The sequence below is a fragment of the Quercus suber genome, unplaced genomic scaffold (assembly GCF_002906115.3).
Source record: "Quercus suber isolate HL8 unplaced genomic scaffold, Cork oak 2.0 scaffold_487, whole genome shotgun sequence".
In the NCBI taxonomy this organism is placed as follows: domain Eukaryota; kingdom Viridiplantae; phylum Streptophyta; class Magnoliopsida; order Fagales; family Fagaceae; genus Quercus; species Quercus suber.
Genome location: NW_027069937.1, coordinates 259,060 through 269,242, shown reverse-complemented (window position 1 = coordinate 269,242; position 10,183 = coordinate 259,060). Strand labels below are relative to the sequence as shown.

Genomic DNA, 10,183 nt, shown 5'->3' with positions numbered 1-10,183 from the left:
ATTAGACATTGTCATACCCCAAGAATGCAACCCAAGCAAGATACAAGGAAGGAAAGTCCTAATCTAGATACATGCCATTTTGGGCTTACGTCTTTTTGCTTGCATTTCACTCCTTTTTGCTTGCATTTTATTCTTTTTAGCTTGCATTTTGGAAGTTGCACCCTCGCTCTAAGTGTGTACATGCAACAAAAACGAAAACACAGAGCCAGTAGACAAGCAAAAGAGATAACAAAGAAACAAAGGAAAGAAAGTACAAAAGGGCAAACAAACATGTTATCAAAAAAACAAGCAAGAAAAGGTGTCCTAGAAGGACAAATGTAGGTTTGGATTGGTATTCGTAGTTCCATTAGATTGGAGTATGGATGACACATGTGCCATCAAGTAAAGTTCCAAAAAGGGACTCGAGATCTCATATACAAAGATGGGTGTGTGAGAGACCGCGAAAAATTGGGTGCTCTCGAAAAAGAGATTTTGGTGCTTTTAAGGGCATCTCTCTTTTTGAGTAAGTAGTATGGAGCAGCCACTTATTTTTCATACAAAAAAATAAGAAAAAATAAATACATATTACATGATCAAAATACTTCATTGTCATTGATTGAATAAAGAAAAGTACAACTTTGATAAATTAACCTTACAAGGCTTTGGGTCCTAGTTACAATCTATGCAAAAGAATACAAAACTTTGGTCTTAGTTACAATCTACCAAAATTAAAAGACAAAACACTAATCTACCTATCCAAAAATCCTAAGCTTGGGGGCTAGGTTATGAAATGGGAAGGTGTTAGACACCCATTCCGCCTAGATAGAGTCTGGTCTTTTAGACTCTAATGACAATATACCCTTTTGTGCATGATGTTGAATGATATGTTGAACACACATGACAGACACTGGACAAAAATTAACTTAGCTAAATTTGCCTTATGGATGCGCCATCTTTCTAAAAGAAAATTTAGACATGTTTTGAAAATTAAAAAAAAAAAAATAAAAGACTTGGTTTGAAAAAAAAAAAATCAGTTTTTTTTTTTTTTTTTTTTTTTTTTTTTTTTTTTTTTTTTTTTTTTTTTTTTCATAGAGAAGGACACCTCAAGATCAACTAAATACAATGAAATAGAAAAAATTAATTTACTAACTCTAAACTTTACTAATTATTCCATCTAATTTGAATTTTGTCCCCTCAAAATATGTCAAATGAGGGAGTACCAAAATAATGTTTATTCTAGAATTTAGGCAATGTTAACCCCAAAAATTCTATCTGATAATTTTGAGAGTGCCTATATGAAACCACCGTGATAGGCCACAATCTGAATGACCTCTTGTGATTAAACCAATTAATTAATTAGCCAAGTTATTAATTAATCAATTTAACATGCAAATATGTGGAATCACAAACAAATCACCAAATAACTAAAAATATAGCGGAAATTAAATGACACGGTGATTTGTTTACGAATAGGGAAAAACCTCACAGCAAAAACCCCACCGGATGGTTTTCAGGTCACCACTCCCGAAACTCCACTATTATCAAATCAAGCGGTTACAAGTAAAGGAATCCCAAGTACCTTACCAACCTACAGTTGAATCCTTACCCCAATACCCAATTAGACTTGATCTGTAGCGACAGTTCCCACCTTTGATGCACGGCTCCCAAGTACGTGACTAACCAATGTATGGATCCCAGTACGCGACTTTAAAACACCAACTTAAGGAAGAGAGGTTGGCTGCAAAGTTTTTCAGTTCATCCTACATGATGAAGATCAAGAAGATGCTTGGTCACAAAACCCTATGGTGCAAATACACAGCAACTTCTTCAGAGAAGATGAACTAGGTCAAGAACTTCATCTTTGATCACAATTTGCTTGAATAGAGATTACTCAATGATTTTTCAACTCGTGTCACACTTGACGGCTCTTAAAAAAATCCTTTTATATGTTTAGGGTTTGGAGAAAAGAAGGCCCAAAAGTATATTCACGGATCCCAAGAAAATCAGATCAGAAAATTTTAAATTTTAAATCTCGACAGATAGAAGGTGTCGAGGTAGCTATCGAGCAGGTGTCGAGCTTTAATAAATTTGCACTTCAGCTTGCTTTTTTTTGGACAGATTTGATGACTTCAACACTTGACCTTGAAACCTTATTTCTTGAAGTATTAAAAACACCTAGAACTACCCAATTACAAGTAGAGTGCGTTTTGTCAAAGGATTAGCTAATATACATAAATAAGTGACATATGTTCTTAATAAGTGAAAACACATATGTTTTAACAATCTCCCATTTTGACAATCCGTGACAAAACCACAACAAACAAATGAACATATGAGAGAAGTTATAAATCACTAAACTCATATTCACTTGTTAAATACAATAAAATCTATCTTAATACAAATTCTTGAAAAACTTTGCAAGAAGAGAGTTTATGGCAAGTAGACTTTGACAACATGTATTTTTGAAACACTTTAAACAAAACTCATCAATGTATCTTGTGTGAAACAGAAATAATAGATTGCATAGAAATATAATGAACATGTGTATAAAGATAGAGAAGAAACAACACATGAAGGGAGAGGTGAAAGAAACATACATCCATATATATAAAGAAGTATAAATACAATGTATGTAAAAATGGTCAAAGGACCTCATATATAAGATCAATGTATCTATAAAGAATAGAAAAGAAAAGATATATCAAAACCTCACTACATCCCTCAAACTATTAACATTCCTCCTATCAAAAATGTCCTATACTAACTCTCTCTCTAAGATGACTACTCTCATAACCAAAACTACTTCCCCTTTTTGTCACGAGTGACAAAGGGTAGAGTGTCATGTAGACATCTCATCAGTAGAGCTAGCATCTCCATCATCATCATCATCATCCTCATCCTCAGAATCTGAAGCTGCTGGAGTAGGTGGTGAAAGAGTAGCCTCTGGAGCAAAACCACCCATGGTCGCCTGCCGTTGTGCAATATGACCAACATGAACATTCACCTAATACAACTCAGCGGAGAGTGTATCAAGGCGAGTGTCCATGCGCTGCAGTTGTGCCATAATGTCTCCTAGAGATACATCGCTCGTAGAGGAAGAAGGAGCAGATGCAGATGGAGCCGATCTGGATGGAGCCGAACAGGAGGGAGGAGTGGAATTCGTCTGTCATGACCTAAAATGTGTCTTAGTACGTTTTACGTTAGCGGCATCTATGGCACATATGTGTGTGAAGTGGTCGGACACAGGAAAGGGAATAGAAAAATGGCGTAAGATCCTCGTGATAGCGGAAGGAAAGATGAGCTTATCACGGGATGCCGAATCAAGATGAACATCTATGATAGAAAGAATAAAGTGAGAAAGAAAATCTATAGTAAGATGCTTAAAAAGAGATAACAAAAATCAAGCACGAGACTCTATGATAGAGTTGTAGTGAGAGAGAGGATGGAGTACAAATGTCATCACCATGTTTAGGAATCTAGGACCTTTAGCAAAAGGCTTACATGAGGTGTACTGATGCTCACCCCAATCAGCAGGGCGCTGACAAAAAGCAGAGATGAGTTCATCTTTGGACACAGTCTTCAGGCGCTCATAAGAAGGATAGTCAGGAAATTCTAGCCTAGGAACCTTAAGAACATCCGCAACTAGCTGCGGTGTGAAAAGGATGCGCGTACCTTAAACGCGAATGAAAAAGAGAGGTACTGAATGATCTATTCCATGCATGTTGGAGTAAAACTTCTAAATCAGCACAAGAGGACAAGTGACCGAGACGTCACACAGTGACTCCCATCCCCTACTATGAATAACAGAGGAAAAGTCAGTGTCGGTGAAGTCCGCCAGAATGACTTGGCATTCCGAATGAACACCTCGTCGAGAAAAGTTCTCCGTAAATGCCTTGTGGGCATCTCCATCACGAAACCGAAGATGAAGAGGAGCAGAGTCAGAAGAAGAGGAAGCTCTAGAATGCAAAGGGTTCCGAGCAGGAGTGGATTTACGTTTGGGTGCTATAGACACTACTAATGTAAAAGAATGAGAAAGAGATCGAGAGGGAGACAATCAGAAAAGTCCCAACATAGTTCAAATAGATCAAATATGATGAACAAAAAGAACGTATGTATGAGAATGCATGAGCATGTGACATGCAAAGCAAAAGGCATCATGGGCTCAACCCAATCCAATCCTACTAGCACACAGCATAGAGCACATATCTAAATGCATGTAAATATCATTCTCATGCACATGGAATGCAATGTATGTCATTTTGAAAGCATTTAAGTGAAAACCCAACCCAAAATCTCAAGAAAAACTTATCAATTTTGAAAAACCCCAAAAATTTTCAAAAATCCCAAAAACTAGGTTTCAAAACATGCAATGCATGAAAAAGGAAGGGAAAAATGAACTTACCAAATGATTGAAACCAAAGGAAGGCCAAAAATGAAGAGGATTTGAAGATTTGAGTGAGAGAAAAGTGGTTGGGAGATGAAAAGCCTTCGGACAGATCGAGAGAGATCGAGGAATGAGTGAAGAATCGCAAAAAAATCCTTTTATAGACACTTCAGTAATTCTCGACAGCTGATGTGTCGAGAGGTATTGAGGAAGGTGTTGAAGAGGTGTCGAGGACTTGGCCTTCGATAACTTCAAGTGTCGAGAGGTATCGAGGAATAAGGAACAGTTTCGAAGCACAGAATCTCGATCGATCGACCAGGTATCGAGAAGGTATCGAGGAGACAGGAACTTTCTCGATCATTCCATCAAGTGTCGAGGAGGTGTCGAGAGTGCGATAAGAAAAAGGCTTGAGATACTCGACAGATAACTAGGTATCGAGGAGGTGTCGAGAGTGCGATAAGAAAAAGGCTTAAGATACTCGACAGATAACAAGGTATCGAGGAGGTGTCGAGGAGGTGTTGAGACAGGTTGAAAAAGCAATTTTTCAAGAAAAGAAAAACACAGACATGAATGCAATCCATCATACACCTTAACCAAAGATCCACTCAACATATAAAGCTCTCAAAATCATCTCTCAACAAAAATTTAAGCACATGGATTCTCAAAAACACACACACACACACACACACTAAACAAGTCTAACCAATTTTATTTTTCAAAAACAAGTTAAGACAGTTTAATGAGCATACATTAGCACATGTAAAACCTTTGTGATGGCCAAATCACATTATACCTGCACATGTATCAAAAGTAGCAAAGAATATTGCATGTTGTGTGTGAAAAAAAAAAAACATCGCAAGATTGCATATGTGTATATATGTTATGACGATCTGAGATATGAGAAAATAACTTTAACTCACACACAATCATAACTGTTTGATAGGGACTATCACCTTCGAGGTACATCTTATAACTCCCACATCTCCTAAAATACATGCTTGCAACCATATTTAAAACATTTTTGATCTTTTTGCTTTTTATTTTCTTTGCATATTTTCTTTTATTTTAGCATACCATACATGGGCATAAAAAGAGAGAAAAGAAATACCCAAGATGTTAAGCATTTGATATTGTACTTTTGCTATGTTGAAGCATACAGGTGTCTATTTATGATTGGCGAGTAACAGTGGTGAGATGGTTATTTATGCCTTTCTCTTAGAATTTTCTAGTCCTACCCATCAAAAAGAGTGATACAAGTGTTCAGTTTAAGAGATAACTTAATCTTACTCATCACAAACAAGAGCCACAAAACTCATTTGCTTAGTTGTGCATAGAGATGCTCGTCTAAGTTACAAAAGATACAAAGTTTAGAAATTTTGTTTCAATGGCCATCTAAGGTACACAAGTACCAAAGTATACAAAACACACACTGTTTTTGTATTTTTCTGATTTTTCAATTTTTTTTTATATATTAAATATTAAAAATAAAAGTAAACAAAACTGAAAGTAAACACACAAAAACATGTTAAATAAACAAAGCATAAAACTAGACTGACTCAATAAAAATGCAAAACGCACAAGTAATGCAACAAACAAGAAAAGCAAGAAGGGAAAAGAAAGTGATGAAATCACTTAGAGTCCTTTTTCTTCCACACCTTGGAAGAACCTTTCCTTTGATTGAACCCTTGAACAGATGGTGAGGGGGAAGAATTGAAACCGTTCAAGTTCGAAATAAACATGAGGGCTTTCAGAAAATCTCTAAGAGGAGCAAGAAAGGATTGAAACTGATTTTGGCTTCCAGAGGCTATTATGCCGTTACTCTATTGAGTTGCTAGCCACTTATAGCAATTAGGTCGAGTATGACTGGCAGCTCCATAATGATGACAGAGATGCTGCTTCTTTTGTTTAGGCTTTTGAGAGTTAGCCTTTTTAGTCCTAGGGTTTTTAGTATATTTTTTTTATCTTGATTAGGGGGTGCTCCTAAGATAGATTTACCCTTGTCTAAGTTCTCACTAGCTATTTCAGTTTTAACATCAGTGTTCTCAATTTCAATGTTATTAGCAGGATAAACAAAAACAGTATTACTAGTAGAAGCAGTATTAGAGAAAGAAAGACCATACCCTAAGCCTGTTCGATTCGAAGCAGTTTTCTAATTGCTCAGCATCTCATCAAACTTTGCACTTGAAGTCCTCTCCAATTGAGCTCTAACTTGAAATAGCTCAGTTTCAAGCTTCTTGGTCTTCTCAGCCAAAAAGTTGTTCTCAAATCTCAGTGCTCCAATAGTTTGATTTGCCTCATCAAACTTTGTAGACAACTCTTCACGATCAAGTTCCATATCACTGAGCTTCTTAGTGGCCAGCCTATACAATTTCTTATGCTTCTCAGAGAGCTTGTAAAGCTTCTCATAGGCTGAGTGGATATCATCTTGATCATCCATTTTCTCAAATTTGGACTCCACCAGTTCTTCTTCTTCTTCATCCACTTCTTCAACAATCCCTTCAGTAAGATTGACTGTGGCAGTAAAGGCATTTAAGATTCCATCATCCTCATTGTCAGAATTATCTTCAGGCTTAGTGTCACTCAAGGTTGTAGCAAGTGCCTTACTCTTCCCAATGCTCTTGAGATATGTTGGGCATTCATGCTTCATGTGACCGAATCCATGACATCTGAAGCACTTTGCTCCAGCCAGAATAGTGTACTGACCGCCATTCTTAGTGTCTTTCTTCCCTTTGTCTTGGCTCTTAAACTGAGAACAACTGGATTGTCTGTGGTCCTTGTCAAAGTTCCTCCCATTGGCATTCTTCATAAACTTCTTAAACTACCTTGTAATGTAGGACTTCATCTTAGAATCTTCATCATCGAAAGACTCATCTGTATCACTGCTCTTTGCCTTCAAGGCCATGCTCTTGCCTTTACTTGTTTTGCCAATCCTAGATAGTCCTAGCTTGTAGGTCTGCAAGTTTCCAACCAACTCAGTCAAAGGAATTTTGTCAATATCCTTTGATTCTTCTATTGCCGTAATCTTGGCATGGAATCTCTCAGGTAAAGATTTGAGCACCTTCCTTACAACCTTGGGTTCAAGGATGGTTTCTCCAAGATTGAAGGCTGAGTTCACTATGTCCTTTAACTTGGCATAGAACTCATCAAACGACTCATCCTCCTTCATCTTAATTTCTTCAAAGCTTGTAGTGAGCCTTTGAAGCTTTGAATCTTTGACAGTCTTTGTTCCTTCATAGGTTGTCTGGAGGATGGTCCAAGCCTCCTTAGCAGTTTCAGTTAAGGATATCTTCTTGAACTCTTCATTGGTGACTGCACTAAATAGGGCATTTAGCGCTCTGCTGTTGAAGTTAGCCACCTTGATCTTTGCGTCATCCCAATCAGCCGGTTCTTCTTTTGGCTTGGTCCAGCCAATCTCTACAGCTTGCCACACCTTCTCATCTAAAGACTGCAAGAAAGCTCTCATGCGTACTTTCCAGTATGCATAGTTAGTGTCATCAAATAAAGGAGGTATAATTAATGACTGTCCTCTATCCATGACAAATAGGGATCAATGGATCAACACAGTAAAGATTAAACCTAATCAGAGTGTGCCTGCTCTGATACCACTTGATAGGCCACAATCTGAATGACCCCTTGTGATTAAACCAATTAATTAATTAGCCAAGTTATTAATTAATTAATTTAACATGCAAATATGTGGAAGCACAAACAAATCACCAAATAACTAAATATGTAGCGGAAATTAAATGACACGGTAATTTGTTTACGAATAGGGAAAAAGCTCGCGGCAAAAACTCCACCGGGTAATTTTCAGGTCACTACTCCCAAAACTCCACTATTATCAAATCAAGCGGTTACAAGTAAAGGAATTCCAAGTACCTTACCAACCTATAGTTGAACCCTTATCCCAATACCCAATTGGACTTGATATGTAGCGACAGTTCCCACCTTTGATGCATGGCTCCCAAGTACGTGACTAACTAATGCGCGGATCCCAATATGCGACTTCAAAACACCAACTTAAGGAAGAGAGATTGGCTGTAAAGTTCTTCAGTTCATCCTACACAATAAAAATCGGGAAGATGCTTGGTCACAAAACCCTATGGTGCAAATACATAGCAACTTCTTCAGAGAAGATGAACTAAGTCAAAAACTTCGTCTTTAATCACAATTTGCTTGAACAGAGATTGCTCAATGATTTTTCAACTTGTGTCACACTTGACAACTCTTAAAACAATCCTTTTATATGTTTAGGGTTTAGAGAAAAGAATGCCAAAAAGTATATTCACGGATCCCAAGAAAATCGTATCAAAAAATCTAAAATTTTAAATCTCGACAGATAGCAGGTGTCGAAGTAGCTATGAGCAAGTGTCGAGCTTTAATGAATTTGCACTTCAGCTTGCTTTTTTTTGGACAGACTTGATAAATTCAACACTTGACCTTGAAACCTTGTTTCTTGAAGTATTAAAAACACCTAAAACTACCCAATTACAAGTATAGTGCATTTTGTCAAAGGATTAGCCAATATACATAAATAAGTGACGTATGTTCTTAACAAGTGAAAACACATATGTCCTAACACACTGCTTAAGTTTTTAATATTTTGACTTTTGAGAACATGTTTAATTGGCATAAAGTGAAGCTCTTAGTCCTTTTCTAGGAGAACAAACAATCATAAGCCCATCAAAGTGGGGCCCATTAGTTTTTTTTTTCTTTTGTTTTAGGGGGCGTGCTAGGGCCCTGAACCATGTGGCTCACAAGTAAGCATTATCAGGACTTTTTAAGTCTCTATGATTGAATAATAAATTTGAGTTTCAATTATTGCCTACCAGAAACTAATTGGTGTCTTGGTTGGTCCTTTTTTATATTAGGTGGTGGACTCCATGTCAAAAATCTGTCGACTACTGCCAATTGGACCAACAATTCCATCTTTCTATTTAGACAAACATCTAGAAAATGACAATGATTATAGGCTTAACCTTTTCGTATTAGACTCATCTATTTGCAATAATTGGCTCAACACTAAGCCAAAAGGGTCTGTTATTTATTTGTCCTTTGGTAGCATGGCTAATTTAAGCAACAAGCAATTGGAGGAATTGGCACTTGCTTTAAAAGGAAGTAAATTCCATTTCTTGCAGGTTGTTAAGGCTTTTGAGGAAGCAAAGCTCCTTGAAAAGTTTGTAGAAGAGATAGGAAATAAAGGTTTGGTAGTGCAATGGTGCTCCCAACTGGAAGTGCTATCAAATAAGGCAATTGGGTGCTTTTTAACACATTGTGGTTGGAATTCAACCTTGGAGGCATTGAGCTTGGGAGTGCCAATGGTGGGGGTGCCACAATGGACCGATCAAACGACAACTGCCAAGTATGTTCAGGATGTGTGGAAGGTGGGAGTGAGGGCTAAGGTTTGTGAGAATAGCATTGTTGAAAGAGAAGAGATTTATTTTTGCATTATGGAGGTAATGGAGGGTGAGAGAGGGAAAGATTTTCTAGAGAATGCTAAGAAGTAGAGGGATTTGGCAATAAAGGCTATTAGTGATGGTGGCAGTTCAAACAAGAACATTGATTAATTTGTATCCAAATTCGTAAACTCCTAATTTAATAGACTATTGTTTTTTTAGATGTAATAATCTCAGCTTAGGATGCAGTTTGAGAATTTAATCACTTTTTTTTTTTTTTTCCTAATTGTCTTGCCTTGGAAAGTGATGCCATTGTTTTTAAATATTCACTATGGTCAATGAAAAAATTCTAAGTTTGTGATTGGTTGTGAAACATTATCAAAATACTAATCCCACCTCAATCCAAGAATCTTATAACTCAACA

The 10,183-nt window shown here is 37.0% G+C and overlaps 1 pseudogene; it reads left to right on the top strand.

The window, feature by feature from the left end:
• The first annotated feature begins 7,022 nt into the window (after positions 1–7,022).
• Positions 7,023–9,930, top strand: LOC111987830 (flavonol 7-O-beta-glucosyltransferase UGT74F1-like; annotated as a pseudogene).
• Positions 9,931–10,183: the final 253 nt, after the last annotated feature.